Below are 17,081 nucleotides of genomic sequence, written 5' to 3'. Positions count from 1 at the left end.
CCACAAAATAAGCGGACTGGTTTTATGATCTTTCGATAAATATCAATGTTGCTAAAATGGCTCTGGTGGATAAAACTAGGGGTTAGCATAACTTGCATAATACGGGTAGCATAATCATGTGGATTTACCCACAAATTAAGCGAAATTAAGTGGAACTACGCAAGAAGAGTAATTCTGTATTTAGAGCTCTGGACGCGAGAATGCATTTTGCACTAAGAAATAGCTCTAAATGCAGCAGAACATGAATAGCGAGCACGAGCAGCTGCTCGCGCTCGCTTAATGTGAACTTGGGGTAGGATTTTCCCCCAGCTCACTTCCAGCTTTTTCTGGGTGTTTCTTAGCAGCACCAGATGCACACTCACATCCCCCACAAAAATGGACGTGAGGAAGCTTTTTGCACTAAGAAAATAGAGCTAAATGCAACAGAACATGTGCAGCAGTGCGAGCCGCTGCTTGCGCTCGCTAAATGTGCTCTTATGGTAAGATTTCCCCCCAAACTAGTTTTAATTACGCGAGCCGGCGTAATCCCATTATTATTGGTAAATCCTCATCAAAGAGTAATGCAGAATCACCAAAATCACTCTCATTACTCCAGTGTAATTGAAATTCTGCCCAGGCTTAGTTAAAACATCTATTGCAGAAATGTGCCTGTAATTTGCATGTGGGGTGTGCAAATCATAATAGACTTGACTCCGTTTTTTATTTAAACTTTCAATGTGGGGTCTGTGGCTTTTTTTTCCAACGCTTCAGTGGTACGTGCTCTATAGGTCACTCCACTCTGCCTATATATAATATACTGCATTTGCCTGAAGGCCATTAACATCGCGATCGCCTACTTTGTGCCCCAGTGTTGTTAGCAGATTGACTGCTTGCTGCCATTTTGTTTGTTGTGGTCCTGCCTCCTTCCCCTGATCTCCACCCCGCCTCCCTGCTGACCCTCCCTCCCACTGATACTGACCTTGCAGCCCCTCCACGATCGCGCTGTGACCATCCTGCTCTCAGCAGAAGCGACCGCTCCACACGCTGCTCCCAGCCTGCTAGAAGCGGTATAGTTACCTCTAAGATCCGACCTCGCACTCTGCCTAAGCCTGCACAATCCAACTTTCTTCTAGCTAGAGCGTAGCGCTACATTGCCCCGCCCGCCGCGCAGTATTGTTTATATTTGCCGAGGCCATCTAAATCGTTTCGCTTGACGACCAAAGTGCGCTTGTGCGACTGCAATCCTTGTACTTTACTGCATATAATTGTATTAGCGCCTGTTATAATATACTGCATTTGCCTGTACGCCATTAACATCGTGATCGCCTACTTTGTGCCCCAGTGTTGTTAGCAGATTGACTGTTTGCTGCCATTTTGTTTGTTGTGGTCCTGCCTCCTTCCCCTGATCTCCACCCCGCCTCCCTGCTGACCCTCCCTCGCCCCTCCCCTTCCACTATCCACATATGACGGATGCTTTTGCGCAGCATTCACGCGCAGCGGTCGCGCCCCATTCGCGCCGAAGGTGTGCCAAAGGTAGGCCCGTCTGCGCCTGTCCGCGCCTGGACCCCCCACCTTACCCAGCCCACTAGATTCACATATGATGCCGTAACTCTCCTCGCCCTCAACCCTGGACGCACACCACAATGCTACGAAGCCACCCCTGGACGTACCCACGGTCCATTCGCCTACAACACCTGCAAGTTCACCTGCCTCAGGACCCACACCAAACCCACTTCCTCCAAACACAGCTCCGACTCTATCCACCTGAAGTGCATCCTGTTGAACACCCGCTCGGTCCACAGACACGCCACTGAACTCTGGGACCTACTCGACACTGCTTCACCGGACATCGCCTTCCTTACAGAAACTTGGATGAACGCATCATCAGCACCCGACATCGCCATAGCCATACCGGACGCTTACAAGATCATCCGAAAAGACCGCACCAATCAAACAGGAGGAGCCATCGCCATCGTCCATAAGAACACCATCAAAATCACGACCAGCTCCGACGACACCCTCGCAACCGCTGAACATATCCACTTCCAGATCCACACCGACCCTAGGACCACACTTAGAGGCACCCTCATCTACAGGCCTCCAGGAACCCGTAAACAATTCAGCGATGACATCACTGACTTCATCAACTCACACGCCCTCGCCTCCGAGAACTACATTCTATTAGGAGACCTCAACTTCCACCTTGAAAACAAGCACAACAGTAACACCACCTCCCTTCTGGACAACCTAGCCAATTTCGGACTCAAACAACTTGTTGACACCCCCACCCATGTAGCCGGACACACGCTTGACCCTATCTTCACCTCCAGCAAGCACATTTCCTTTGATCGCACCACAGCTCTACATTGGACGGACCACAGCTGTGTTCACTTCACCTACAAAACCACCTTGACCCACACCCACCCACAACCTATTCCTCGGAGAAACTGGAGAACAAAATCACCTCCGACCAACTCCTCACATCACTCAACCAAAACCCTCCCACCCTCTCATTGGACCCAAACCAAGCGGCCACCAACCTCAAGCAATGGATCACCCACAGCGCTGACGAATTAGCACCCCTGAAAAAGCACCAGACCAAATCAAGCAGCAAAAAGGCTCCCTGGTTCAATGATGATCTTAAAAAATCAAAGAAGCTATGCCGCACTCTAGAGAAAACATGGAGAAAAAACCCAACCACCGACAACTTGGCCACCCTCAAGGCAGCCACCTGCAAACACCACCAATTGATCCAATCCACCAAGAAATCAGCATTCAAGGATCGTCTCGACAACAATGCCCACAACAGCAAGGAACTCTTCAACATCGTCAAAGAATTCACCAACCCCACCGCAGCATCTAACGACATCACTCCCTCCCAAGACCTCTGCGATGCGTTATCCTCCTTCTTCTACAACAAAATTGCCGACATTCCCAACAGTTTCGAGAACACTTCCTGCGAACAACACTCCCCACCACCCTCAGATTCTACACCGCCAACTAACAACCTCAGCGCCTGGAACCCAATCACCACTGAAGACACTATCCGCCTAATGAACTCAATCCACTCTGGCTCGCCAACCGACCCCTGCCCCCACCACATCTTCAACAAAGCTAACTCCATCATCGCACCCCATCTCCGTGATGTCATCAACTGCTCGTTCAACTCTGCCACCTTCCCAGAAAGCTGGAAACACGCCGAACTCAGCACCCTCTTGAAGAAACCCACAGCAGACCCCTCTGAACTAAAAAACTACCGACGCATATCCCTCCTCCCTTTCCCCGCCAAAGTCATTGAGAAAGCCGTCAACAACCAGCTCGCCGCCTTCCTTGCATCCAACAACTCTCTCGATCCCTCTCAGTCCGGATTTTGAGCCAAACATAGCACCGAAAACGCCCTCATCGCAGCAACAGACAGCATCCGAACACTACTGGATAACGGAGAAACAGTGGCCCTCATTCTACTCGACCTCTCCGCCGCTTTCGACACAGTCTGCCACAGCACCCTTATACAACGCCTCAGCAACATCGGCATACAAGGAAAAGCCTTGGGCTGGATCATCTCATTCCTCACCGGGAGAACCCAAAGAGTCCGACTTCCCCCATTCATCTCAGAGGCCACTGAAGTCATCTGTGGCGTACCACAAGGATCATCACTCAGTCCCACCCTCTTCAACGTTTACATGAGTCCCCTCGCAACCATCGCACGCCAACACAACCTTAACATCATCTCTTACGCCGACGACACCCAGTTAATCCTTTCCCTCGCCAAGGGCCCTAACACCGCCAAAACCAATCTTCACGAAGGCATGAAAGAAGTAGCCGAATGGATGAAACATAGCCGCCTAAAACTCAACTCAGACAAAACGGAGGTGCTCATCCTAGGATCTTCCCCCTCTGCCTGGGACGACTTTTGGTGGCCTTCCGCTCTGGGCTCAGCACCCATACCCACGGACCACGCACGTAACCTTGGCTTCATCCTTGACTCCTCTCTCTCGATGTCCAGACAAGTCAATGCAGTCTCATCCTCCTGCTTCAACGTACTTCGTATTCTCAAAAAGATCTTCCGCTGGATCCCCCTCGAGACAAGAAAGACTGTCACCCACGCACTGGTCACAAGTCGACTGGACTATGGAAACACACTATACGCCGGAATCACAGCAAAACTACAGAAAAAACTCCAACGCATCCAAAATGTATCAGCGAGACTCATATTGGACATCCCTCGCCAAGATCACATCACCGGACACCTAAAAGACCTCCACTGGCTTCCCGTCAACAAGAGAATTACGTTCCGTCTTCTCACCCACACACACAAGGCCCTCTACAAACTAGGACCCGAATGCCTCAACACTCGAATGTCCTTCTACACACCCACCCGACAACTAAGATCGTCCAATCAAGCCCTCGCCGCAGTCCCGCGCATCCAAAAATCCACCATGGGTGGCAGATCCTTCTCCTTCCTGGCGGCCAAGACCTGGAACTCACTCCCCACTCACCTCCGCCTTACTCAAAACCACATCTCCTTCAGAAAAGAACTTAAGACCTGGCTATTCGACATAAAATGAACCCCCCCTCCCCAAGCGCCTTGAGACCCTATGGGTGAGTAGTGCGCTATATAAATACCTGAACTTGAACTTGACCATAGAAGGAAGGTGGTAGTTTCCAAGATTCAGAGAACCAGATGGGGCGGGGCTCTGTCTCTTAAGCTGTGGGCAAACGGTGGAACACCATACCCTCTGCTTATCACGGGATCTGGTTAGATATCTTTTTTTCGCAAACTTCTAAAAACCTGGCTTTTTCATCCTAGCCCTTCGTGCAGTTCAGGCTGATTTCTTGTTTCCTCGTCTGTTGCTTATGTTTTAGGTGGCTTTAGTACATCGACACCTTTGGGTGTAGTTGCACTTTAGAACTGTTCTTTTCTTTTCATTATAAAATGAGCACTTGGAAATGTGATCCGTTTGTGAGCGACTGTGTCTCCAGCCAGGATGCAAGCCCTGCCCGAGTAGAAAGTTGTGATAACAGATGGGGAAAGGAAAATGTAATCAGATAAATACTCACTGTTTTCCATTTCAGAAAGATTTTAAATAAATAGCAAAAGTTTGTCCACCTGGGACAATCCTCACTGCTCAGGGAAACCCATGGAAGGTCAAGGATGCCCAGACGCACATCACTTCAATAGATGTTAGATATTATAGATTTTATAAATTTCAAGAAGATGCTAAATACTTGGGGGCATATTTAAAAAGGTCTCTTGCCACAGGAACATCGGGCCCGATTCACAGAACTAACTTAAGACAAAATCCTAAACTTACTACTTCTGGTATTCACAGAAGTTAGGATTTTGCCTTAAGTTTGTCTTAAGACAAAGTTAAGACAGACTTAAGATAGACTTAGGATAGACTTAGGATAGACTTAGGATAGACTTAGGATAGACTTAAGACAGACTTAAGACAGACTTAAGACAGACTTAAGACAGACTTAAGACAGACTTAGTCTTAAGTCTGTCTTAAGTTTGTCTTAAGACAAACTTAAGACAAAATCCTAACTTCTGTGAATACCAAAAGTAGTAGGTTTAGGATTTTGTCTTAAGTTAGTTCTGTGAATCGGGCCCATCACTTTTAATGACGTTCCTGCGGTGATAGGGGCTTTGCCTAATTTACAAGGCGACGTAAAGCCACTTAACAACACTGAATACCACTTTGTAAATAAGCTTAGTGTGAAAGGGGTGGGAAACAGATGTTGCAGTGGGCGGTCCGCCGCAACACCAATTGATTCTGATGCTGCCCCCTATTTATAAGGGGGGTGTAAATAGGAGGCGGCTCCAAAATTAAGGTCAGGGAAAACCTGGGCTTTACATGGAGGAACGAGGAGAAATGCTTTATTTCCTCCTCGTTTTTGCTGTTTCAATGTGTGCTGCAAAGTGCAGCACACATAGAAATAGCAAAATGCCATGCATGATTGTTTCTGTGCAGGAAATGTTCCCTTCCTGCACATAAACAATCATCAAAAACATGATGATATGCAGCTTCTATGTGTGCTGGAAAAGCAGCTAACATAGGAGTTACAAATCACTATTCTGGATTGTTTATGTGCAGGAAGGGAACATTTCCTGCACAGAAACAATCATTCCCTCAGCGCAGGCACCCTAGCACTATGGTGCAAGGGTGCCTGCATTGGCCCTAGGCGCTTAATTTAGCGCCAGTGCAGGGAGAAATGCAGGGGTGCGCAGAATTATTGAAAATGCGGCACATCTCTCCATTTCTAAAGTGATTGAGTGCAGCTTTAGCAATTTTGGAGCTAACTTGTGCCCCGCCACTTGCTTGTAAATATGCCCCTTGGTGCTTTAGAATGCTTCAGTTTGCCTGATCAGCACAGCGCCGAGATACTACTACAGAGTACAGAGTAAGTTGTGTGCTATATCAAGAAACAGAAATAAATTAAATTAAAGAAATGCTTAGGAGTCATGAGCAGCTCACCTTGACGGGCAGCACTCAGGAGAGAAAACAGGGAACTGGTCTTGCATAGTAAATAGTTACAACGCAAATTGAGGAGACTTTGAGAATGAGAAAGAAACTCACACAGTCATCTTCGGTACTTCCAGGATTAGGCTCCGTTTTAGGCCTTACTCTGAAAACTAGGGTGTATTAGAAAGAGTAAATACGGCTGCGACAGGGCAAATTGAGAAAAACAAAGGGGGTTGTTGAAACTGCAGCCATCGGCGTGGAATCGCGGGTCGGACTCAGCTTGCCGGTTTGGAACGCTTAAGGAGTTCTGACTTCCAGAAAAAGTTCCTAGTCCAAACATAGAGGGCTTCACCAGGACTGATGCCAAGCAGCACCCGATCGAAAATGAGGCTTCAGGGGCACAGACTTAGGAATTTGCCTGCTCACTTTCCCACCATAATTGACAACCGCACTGGGGTCTTACTTTTCAGCAATTCCCCATCGTTGAGCACCACTTTGGATCCAGCTTGCAACTTGCCCCACCGATGACTCTGCAACAACCACTTTTTCCTCCATAAAGGTTTCTGAAGGTTAGCTTTCCATTGGGACTAACCAAGACCCGGTATTTGACCAACGCTCCATCATTGTTTGACCTGGTGGTAGGTGCTTTGTGCTTTTTGGCTCTATTTTTAGATATACACTCTAAAAATTCAAGTCTCTGGTTCCATTACTTATATTTTTATTGTTGTGGTGTCAAATGATCTAATACATTTTACTCTATTTTTTAGGTTCAGCATGAGCTAGCGCGCAAGCGCTGCTGTGCGCAGAGCTGTGGTACTTGAGTATGGAGAGAAGCTTCGCCCACTCCCCCATCCTTATTTTTCATTGGCTTGTGTGTTTGTCCTTTATAAATGCTGGATTCTGATTCATTATGAGGCTGGTTAGTCACTCCTTAGTACAGCCATGTCGTCATTTGTATCCGCCTATAGCTACTGGCCCCTTTACTTGGTTGTTACACAGAGCTTGCACTATTTCCTTCGTAGACACGTAGCGTCACGCAGCTTTGTTTGTGCCTTCTCCTCTCCTTCCCCACCGCCTGCCCTCCAGTTGTCCCTGCCTTCAACCCCACCCGCCCCGCCCTCCCTCCCTACCTATGTCTGTGCTTGTATTCATGAATTAGGAACATCTCAAGCGCTGAAGCTGCTAAAAGATGGTGCGATATCACCTAAATACATCTGCTTCTTTGCTGCCGCCGTTTAGAAATACTGGACAAAAAGCAGAGACCCCAATTGTAAACATCCCCCCTAGGCATGGCGTTGCCACCATTACTGCCAATTATCTCAAGACAGTGCAAGGTAAGAATAGACGCTGGCCTGCACACGGAAACAAGGCAGGCGCTCACTCAGACACCACTGCAAACCGTTCTCATTCAAAGCCACCATTTCACATGCAATTCATTTTCACATAACAAGTAATGTGCAATATAGCTACAAGCAAAAGGGAAACCAAGTCTGTTAGGGAAAAAAAGTTGGAAAATACTTAAACTCGCCCATATAATGGGAACTGCCCTCTTACCCTCCTCCTCGCCCAGGCTCCCATACACCGAACAACAAGTTGGAGGTGAGCCCGCTTCACATAAGCCATTACGTTACAAAAGCAATGTTTTTGGTTGTTATACCAAGCAGTGAAAACTGTCTTCTCACTGCTCAATATAACAGCAGAAATAATCGGTGTTTGTCACTTTCTGTGTTGAAAATAATGCACATACAACATCTACTTCACGTTTCCCAAGAGACGATTTTGGGGGCATGGAACCAAGGACTTTAAAAGGGCAGGTATTGAAAACCTTTGCTTCCATCTTTTGACAGAAAGGGCACGAACACTTCTCAGCATGGGTGTGATTATTTTAATGGGAGAGCAAAAGCACTTCTCAGGAGCAAATAGGTATCCTGGGAGAACGAGTATCTGCATGCCTGTATTTATATTCCAAGAACTGACAGAACTTAACATTCGTGAAGCTGCTCTTATACCACTCTGCTCAACGCACCCCGTAAGTCCCTTCCCTTTCTCATCTAGAATGCTTTGCCTTTGGACTTTGAAACACCGGAAGGTATGCCTTAATGGCACACCTGTTTTCAGTTTTTTTCTGGCGGTTTTTCCAAGTGGTGAGCCCTCTGTGCAAGGGGTCTACGCAAAGGAGGGTCCCAAAGCTCGCTGTGCTGTAGCTAGGACAGGGCTTTAAGTGGGATGAAAAAAGAAGGTGGTCTCCCAGAGGGGCTTGGTGGGTATAAATAAGGGTGTGGCTTAAAAACACTTAAGCTTCAACTTTTACGCTCCCACACGCCAGCTTCAATCGACCGGCCACGCCCTCGCCGCCGTCCCCCGCATCCGAAGAGCCACCACAGGAGGAAGGTCCTTCTCCTACCTGGCCGCCAAGACTTGGAACTCCGTCCCGACCCACCTCCGCCTGACCCAGGACCACCTTGCCTTCAGGAAGCAGCTCAAAACCTAGCTGTTCGAGCAGTAGCGGACCCCCCCTCCCCTAGCGCCTTGAGACCCTCCCGGTGAGTAGTGCGCTATATAAATGCTTTGATTGATTGATTGACTGATAAGCTAAAAATCTGTGCTTAGCATAGTGTGCCGTCTAACTGGTATTATGCTGCTTCTGTCATTGCATCCAGCTATATACCACAACAAGTAACATCACACCTAAAACAAGCCACGACTTTTTCAATGGCTGTGTGCATTTACTGACTTTTGTGGTTCATCCTGACACGGATTGTGATTGTTACTTGAGGTGCGTCCTCAGCCCTTTCAACTAGTACTTCAGTGTATTACATCAACCAATGATGTTGCTTTTTCAATACCCATGATTCTATAGTTTAACACACATTTAAATGCAGCATTTTCTGTCATCTTTGTTGTGATGTTGGATTCAAGTCAGTTTTTCTTGGGTTCAGATCCAATGACTCATATGAATGGTGTTTCTGCCACTGGAGCCACTCCATTGCAACCATATTGGAAAATCCAGGCTGCTGGGGTGGTAAGGTCAGTTCATGTCACAACATCTAGGCTATTCAGCTACTAGAGTCAGGATGGTGACTGCGGTTGAGGTTAAACAGCACCTCATGCTTGTGAAAAGAACCCAAATCACTTTCCGCAGAGTTCAGTGAGACGCTTGCCAGAGATCACTCCTGTAATCCATCATGACGTGTACGCTGTTGTAAGACAGTGGGCGGCGCCATTCTCCTGTACTGAGTGCAATATGTGGTCCTCATCACCGACCACTCAATCAAACGGTTCAAATCCTTTCTTGTGAAAAGGTGACAAGAAGTTAGAGTAGGTGCACAATCATTCCCTCTGTGCTCCTATAATCTACAGCCTTCCACAAAAAGATGTTTATCACCCATAATCTTTTAAATGTCTCATGATCCTCCTATGATCCCACAGCCTACTGTTCAACTTTGAGACTGATTACATGCAGATACCTGTGAGTCACTGATGAAGTGAACCAATGCTCCAATGGCCTATAAGCAAATGAATGGACCAGCACAGTCCATAACATCCACGCCACATGAATTCCAGCTCCTGGCCCAGCCACCTCTTAAAGAAAATGGACTTCTTCTGCCATTCCTCCAGCTTTCTTTGGTGATTTCATCACAAAGAAAACCAGTGTCAGAAGCAGTGGCAGGCTCCAAGCGTCTGACCTCTTCTCACCAACTAAAAGTGCTCAAAAACGTTTACATTTCATTCTCACAACACCATCTCACTATAGTCATGGGCTGATCAATTCATATTTTAGCAACTCCCTCTACAATAAAGCATCAGGCTACCACACCAACAAGCTGGGGAAGAGAGAGAGGAATACAGAGAGCAGAGGGCGGAAGAAAAGCACAGCCTAGGGGCAGATGTTAAACCCATGCAAGCGCATGGGGTGTTTAAACAAAAAACACAAGCAATGTGTCCATGCTCCAGGGGAGGGACAAACACAAGACGAGGAAGAAAAGCATACACAAGCTAAAGAGTAAGGCGTGAGAAAATGAAAGCGGCAATGAAGCCAATCCATTGTAAGCAATGGGTGGGCTCTAAGACCGCTGTAAGTAAACAAATAATATCCATGCGCTGTCCGGCTGGCGAGAACTAAAACAAAACACAATGTGTTCCTTAGAGCATGCCATAACAAAACTAAATAATAGAAGTAATAAAATAAAGCCCCACTAAATAACAAAGCAACACCAGAAACAAAACAAGCTGCAATGGCAATGTAGTCATGGGCTGATTGATTCGTATTTTGGCAACTGCCTCTACAATAAACCATCCGTCTACCACATCAACCAGCTATAGGTAACACAAAATGCAGGGGTATGCTTCATTTTCAGACTGGGCGAAACCCCCATAATCCAGAACTGCAGAACCCTTCACTGGTCTCCAGTGAAAGCCAATGACCCCTTCAAAATACTCTGCCTCACCTTTAAATGTCTAATAGGATTAGCACCAACATACCCGACAGACAACTTCAAGAAACATACCATACCGGACTCCTCGCATACCCTCGGCCTCCTTCCAATCCGTACAACAATCTGCTGGTAACAAAGAGAGAAGCATTTTTCTGGGTTTGGATGGGACATGTGCAAATCAATTAAACTCTTTGCTTTATGTAAAAAAGTAGAAACCAACTTATTCGGATTTGTGGGATTCCTTCCTTTACTCATGCAACCTCTATTCCTAAGTTACACTCTCGGTAGATCATAGAAGCAACTCAGTTACACATTACACATTACACAAAAAGTATAAATAACTTTATAAATCACTTTCCGGTGACAACCATGACACCTAGGGGGGTGAAAGATGGCACCTTCAGTGGTCACAGAGTGTCTGATGATCAATAGCTGCCAGACCTATTGCAACTACTGAGGCTCAATCAATTATGACCACATTCAGTTTCAGATGCCAATGGTAGCAGAGAGGGCCAACACCTCTACCTAATGGAGATAGTTGTGGGGATCCCGGGATCAGGAATGCGTGCCCTTATTATTCCCTACTCTGCAGGACTCATGGTCCTTGTTGTGAAGTGGAGGGATTCATTTGATAGACTCACCTGCTTCCCTTTTGGCTGGTTCTACTGGGAGAGGGGAGCCTATCTCGAAGCGACATTGGTGCAGTGCAGTCGTCCTCGCGGTGATGTGAAATTGTACCACTGGAGAGTGGCGAGAGATGGACCAATGTGGCACTGGAGAGGCAGAGGAGAAGCGGCCTCAAGGAAACCAGCAGGGAGGAGTTGAGGGGATGATCATTCCACGGTGCTGAAAGACTGGTGGGACCGTGAGTTCTCCTGTGGTACAGAAGGAGCAGGGGGGCAGGCAGGCAGCTAGACTGGCTCAGCATGGTAGTGAAATGATTTTATTGAACACCCTCGCTTGGTAGGAGCAAACAAAGCAACAGCACCAAACAGAGGACTTTTCCCTTGTCTTCTCTTTGCTGTAGTAACCCAAGATGGTCTCAGTGATATTGTCCAGCACACTGGTTTCTAGAATCTGTGGAGGCGGGTACCAGAGGGACAGAAACTTCCAAAGCTGAAATAAGTTGACTGAATTTGAACACCAAGGCATGTAACAATTTTAAAACAAGCCCAGAATTGATTTAACTCATGAGGAGCCTCCATGAACCTTAGACAAGAACTCTTGGACCAGACACTTTTTGGTCCAGCTAAAAGCAAAACCAAATTAGATATTGAACCCAATCAGGTATTGGTACAGGCAGACCACACTAAGGCCTTCTGTCTCCATTTCAGAACTACAAGTTTCTGAATCAGCAGGGATCTGCACCACACTTGATATTACATATTCCCAAGTACCAGTATGTGCAAATGAAATGAAAGTTCCATGCTACCGGTCCCAACACTGTTACAATTGTCGCTGGTGCCTAAAAGTGATTTACCAAAATCATTGTCTCAGACCACTGCACTGTGCCTAACTCCCCCACTCAGCCACTTGCTTAGTCACTCTGCATTACTGCCGCCCGAGAGACTATTCATTCTCCTTTACTTTAAAAGTATGTGATGGACTGTAAAGCGTCACTGTACCAGGGTGTGAGGAATCTTCAGTGACTGTCTAGATGAAGGACTATGGGGCAGCCCTATGGGTGACCTTATTTCTAGAGCTAGACACACTGAACTATTCAACGGCTACCCGGACGGTAACACTGGAGAGTAATCAGATCTGTTCGATGGTGGGGGGTGGGGGGGACACCGAGCCTGTCAACCCTCAGGAAATATTCTTTCCTCTTACTCGCTCATCAAGAAAGGTTGTGATGACAGTTCTGGCTTAAAATCCAGGATCTGATGCCGAACCACAGGCACACCAGGCAGAATCTGAAATAGAACCATTTGCAAAACAGGTGGCAGCAAAGCTCTGGGGAGATCCAGTGGACAAAGAAAGATTTGAAGAAACCAGGACTAGAAAGGAGAATGATGAGTAGGTCCACACAATCCGATTCCTGCAACCAGATTATTGCCCATGCAGAGGAAAAGAGAAGAGATAATTTGGATTGCTAATCTGAAAATGCATGTTGCAGTCTGTAGAGGGGTGAAACAAGCAAGCACTGTGGCATCCTGACTTTCCGAAGTAGAGATGCAAGCATATGCTCTGGAGAAGACGACCAACAAGATTAGTAAGTATCTGTCATCCAGGGAGATAAATATTGTGATGTTTTATGGAAACTTGAAGATATAGAAAATCAGTCATGGCATTATAATCTGAGTATTCTGAGAGCAAAAGAGGGAGCTTATATTACAGATGTTCTGGACTTTACTGTTTGACCCTTCCAGGCGGCATCAAAAGACTTTTGCACTAGAATCTGGACTGTAAGACTCTGACAGGACATTGATTCCCTTTGTGGTAGGTTTAGGAGCAGTAAACCATGAGCCATCCTGATACATGTGGAAGCTTTCTTATTGCAACAATTAATTTGTGAACAAGGCTGCTGCTCTAGATCAGATGGTAAAGGTCACAACATTCTAGTGTTTGTGGGGTTCTGCTATAACTCTGTGATCGCGGATGTTAGTTCTGGCAGATTAAAGCTCCATTTCAGGGTCCTGGGCCAATGGTTTATCTGGTAGAACAAGCTAAATTGAAGATATATATGATAATCAAGTCAAGTCAATAAGTCTTTATTGCGATTTTTCATCATAAAAGACATACTATACAAATTTAAAAAATCCATACAAGTCAATCAAATTGTACAGACTGAAATTCATTATTCCAAGTATACAAGTACATAAACATTTAAATATATGACAATGCTAAAATAGATGCTAAAAAAGTATTAAATGTGCAAATAGCAAAAGACAGACAGCTAGTTGTTAACTATTTAAAAACTCCAGTCAGGACCCATTACCCATGGAGGGTTCCTACTCCCACTAGGAAAAACCAATAATGTTGCATGCACCGTCAAATTAGGAACTGATCTTTTGGATCCGGAGTATCATACTCTTTACTCTACCTTAGAGAATAAAGCTAGAGAATGTTTGAAGTCCTGGAAAAGAAGTGGGAATATCCGAATATTTGACTATAACAAGTCTCTGTCCTTGTCTAAGTCAAGACTTGATAAGCTTGAAAAAGGGGGTGTTCATCCTCACTTTCTCATCTACTCTTTTCTCTCTACACTGGACTTTGGGCATGAGTTGGCTGCTAGCTGGGTGTTAATGGTTTTAAGGGGCACTGATTCTACCTATATATTTTTTTCTTTTTTATCATTCTTTCTAGGATAAAAGTAGCATAGTAGCATGGGATCAACATTGAACAAGTAACTGCTTTCCGCTAGTGGTGCACCTATTAGCTGCTCTCTTTACATTGCACAGTAGATATATCAGTACATACATTCATGAGCTAAGATCTAGGTAGTAACATTGGAAACAAATCCCTCCAGTTAGTGCAGAGACGTTCCTTGACTGACTGGTTTAGGTGTTTGGGTTGGACAGTTTCCATTGGAGCAGGATCAAGACTGATTGGCAAATGACTGGTCCAATCGGAGGTGAGACGTGTGCAAAATAACAATGGACTGGGATGCGGTCCCAAGTAATTATCCGTGGCTGAGAATAATTCATGCTCCATCCGTCACTTTTTTGTATTCTTCAGTATGTTGCCCTAAGTGAGACGGGAATGCCAAAACGTGGGTCCCTTGCACACTGTACCACTAGAACTAAGCTATACCTGGCGGATTAGCCCTAATGTGGACAAGTGTGCCTCATGGTTAGAGGAGGCAGACCATGATGCAGAGGTCAGACCCGGGACCAGGGTTCAATTCCCGACGCAGCAGGGTCTTGAGCTCAAAATGTCCACGGACTCGATAATTCTCGCCTCGGTGCCTACTCGAATCATGGGTTCACACTCTGCAACTCTGGGCAATAGCTAGCTTAATCTACACTACGGCCCCTCGCGGCGGGATGCCTGGTCTTCACCTTGGGGATGCTCAGTAGGGGTTATCTCGCAGGGAAAGCCAGGACGGGTTCCCAAAGTAAGCGCTAAGAGATCTGTCGGTGATTTGGCGCTATATAAATCGAAATTAACCTAACATAGCATAATAAAGGCAAACCCAGTCCTGGGCTGCTTGTGTTCCAGTTCAGGGAATACCTGGCCTGGCAGTTTGGGCTGGACTGTTTTCATTAGAGCAATCTGAAGACTGATTTGCACGTGACTGGGTGCAAACTGAGGTGGCCCGGTGTGCAAAATACCAGTGGACTGGGATGCTGCCCTGTGTAATTATAAGTAACAGCGGTTAATTCAAGCATTCCACTCATCACTTTTTTGTACACTTTAGTGGGTTGCCCTAAGTGGGACGGGTATGCCCAGACGTGGGGCCTGTGCACACGGTGCCACTGGAACCAAGCTATCCCTGGCGGATGCCCTACTCAGGGGGATACCAGTCCTGGTATGCTTTTGTTCCAGTTCAGGGAGGATCTGGCTTGGCCGTTCAGGTTGGAACTGAAGCCGGGTCAAGACTGATTGGAATATAACTGGGTCCAAACTGAGGTGTGTGTAAAATAACAATGGACCAGGAAGCGCCCCAAGTTATTACCAGTGGCTGAGATTAATTTCAGCATTCCATCCATTACTTTTTTGCATGCTTCAGTTTTTGGTGTACTTCAGGGTTGAGGACGTAGACGTAGTTTAGAAGTGCTCACTCAATGAACAGGGTTTTTTATGTACATTATTTACAGATATTAGTTCTTGTTTTCTTGGCCTTGCTTGTTCAATATACTGGGGTGTGTATATGTAAAGTCTGATTCACAGTAAAGACATGGACATACTATCATCCATTATTTTTAAATATGGGGTACATACACAAGATGAATAATATTATCTACAAATATTTTGAAGTGGCTCTTGAGTCTTGGCCATTAAGCATTCTATGAGATGCAGCTAAGGCCTTGATCTGAGGGGACATGCGGAGTATTAATATATATAGAAAAGTAGCTGCTTGGATGGGAAAATGAGAAGGATGACTCGCCTGCTCGCGACCCGCATCTAATACACAAGATGAGATAGACGAGCAACTTGTGGTTACTCATGATTTGCGAGCTAAACAAGTGAGGACAAAGTTTCCAAGATATGTTATCAGCATATAATGCAAATATCTTAGCATAGAGAACTTATGGGTAAAGTGCCGACACTTGATCTGAAAGAGTGGGCATCAGAAACATCAAATCGGGGCTTACAACCAGGAAGGTCTACAGAGGCAGGAGAAGACTTCTGTTGAGGGTGTCTACAAAGAATATTCCTCTAAGTGCATGCACGAGACCCTCCAATGAGAGTTGTAGAAGAGCTTTGGAAATCAGTACTCGTTAAGACTTGAAGATGTTGCCATCCTTGAGCCTCCTGAGAAGATGGAGGAAACCATGAAAGTGAGAGAAGGCGCCTGGGAGGTCAAACAGTCGGGCAGACTCTTTACCCTCAGAGTTTTACAGCATGTTCCATTCAGAAAAATGCTTAAAACCTGGTTGTTTTAGAACCATCTCCTGACCGTGCCACTCATCCTTTCTCCTCAGGATAGCAGATAGCGCCAGGACACCCACGAGTAACAGACGCGCTCTATAAATTAATTAACATAACATAACATGTTTTACAATTTAAGCTTCCGTGCGCCAAAATACTTCAAACGAGGCTCTCTACTTTTACCCTTACTACCTGCAAACATGTTGGACCTTATTTACATTATTTGGAAGCTCTGCAGGAAGGGGCTTCTTCCTGCACAGAAACAATCACAAGAGATGTTTACCTCATTCTACGTGCTGCATTCAGCAGTACATATTGAAAAAGAAGGAGAAATAAAGGTATTTCCCCTCCTTGCGCCTCCCATGGGGAGGAGAAAAAATCTGATGCATTCCCAGGTTCACGAAAACTTGTAAATCTTAGTATGTGTCACGTTCCATGGATGTAGTGTGGGAACACCCACAGCAAAACCCATGGAACGCCCCGTTCATGCCGAGTAACGCGTGAAAGGGGGCGATATTTACCAGGCCATGAAAAGCCACGCAGGGTGTCTTTACGTGGCCTTGTAGATATGGGCAGGCACCCTGCGCCGCCAGTGCGTCAAAAAAAGTGACGCGCCAGTGCAGCAATGGACTTGTAAATCATCCCCTTTATCTTTTTCACATTA

General features: G+C 46.1%; 1 protein-coding gene across 1 annotated transcript in view; it reads right to left on the bottom strand.

Annotated features, from left to right (window-relative positions):
- The window catches only part of LOC147700598 (transient receptor potential cation channel subfamily V member 6-like), a 197,134-nt gene that overhangs the window by 179,107 nt on the left and 946 nt on the right, over positions 1 to 17,081 (bottom strand). The gene's annotated exons all lie outside the window — the stretch shown is intronic.

The sequence above is a fragment of the Lissotriton vulgaris genome, chromosome 7, assembly GCF_964263255.1.
Source record: "Lissotriton vulgaris chromosome 7, aLisVul1.2, whole genome shotgun sequence".
NCBI classification, from domain to species: domain Eukaryota; kingdom Metazoa; phylum Chordata; class Amphibia; order Caudata; family Salamandridae; genus Lissotriton; species Lissotriton vulgaris.
This window is presented reverse-complemented; position numbering and strand designations above follow the sequence as displayed.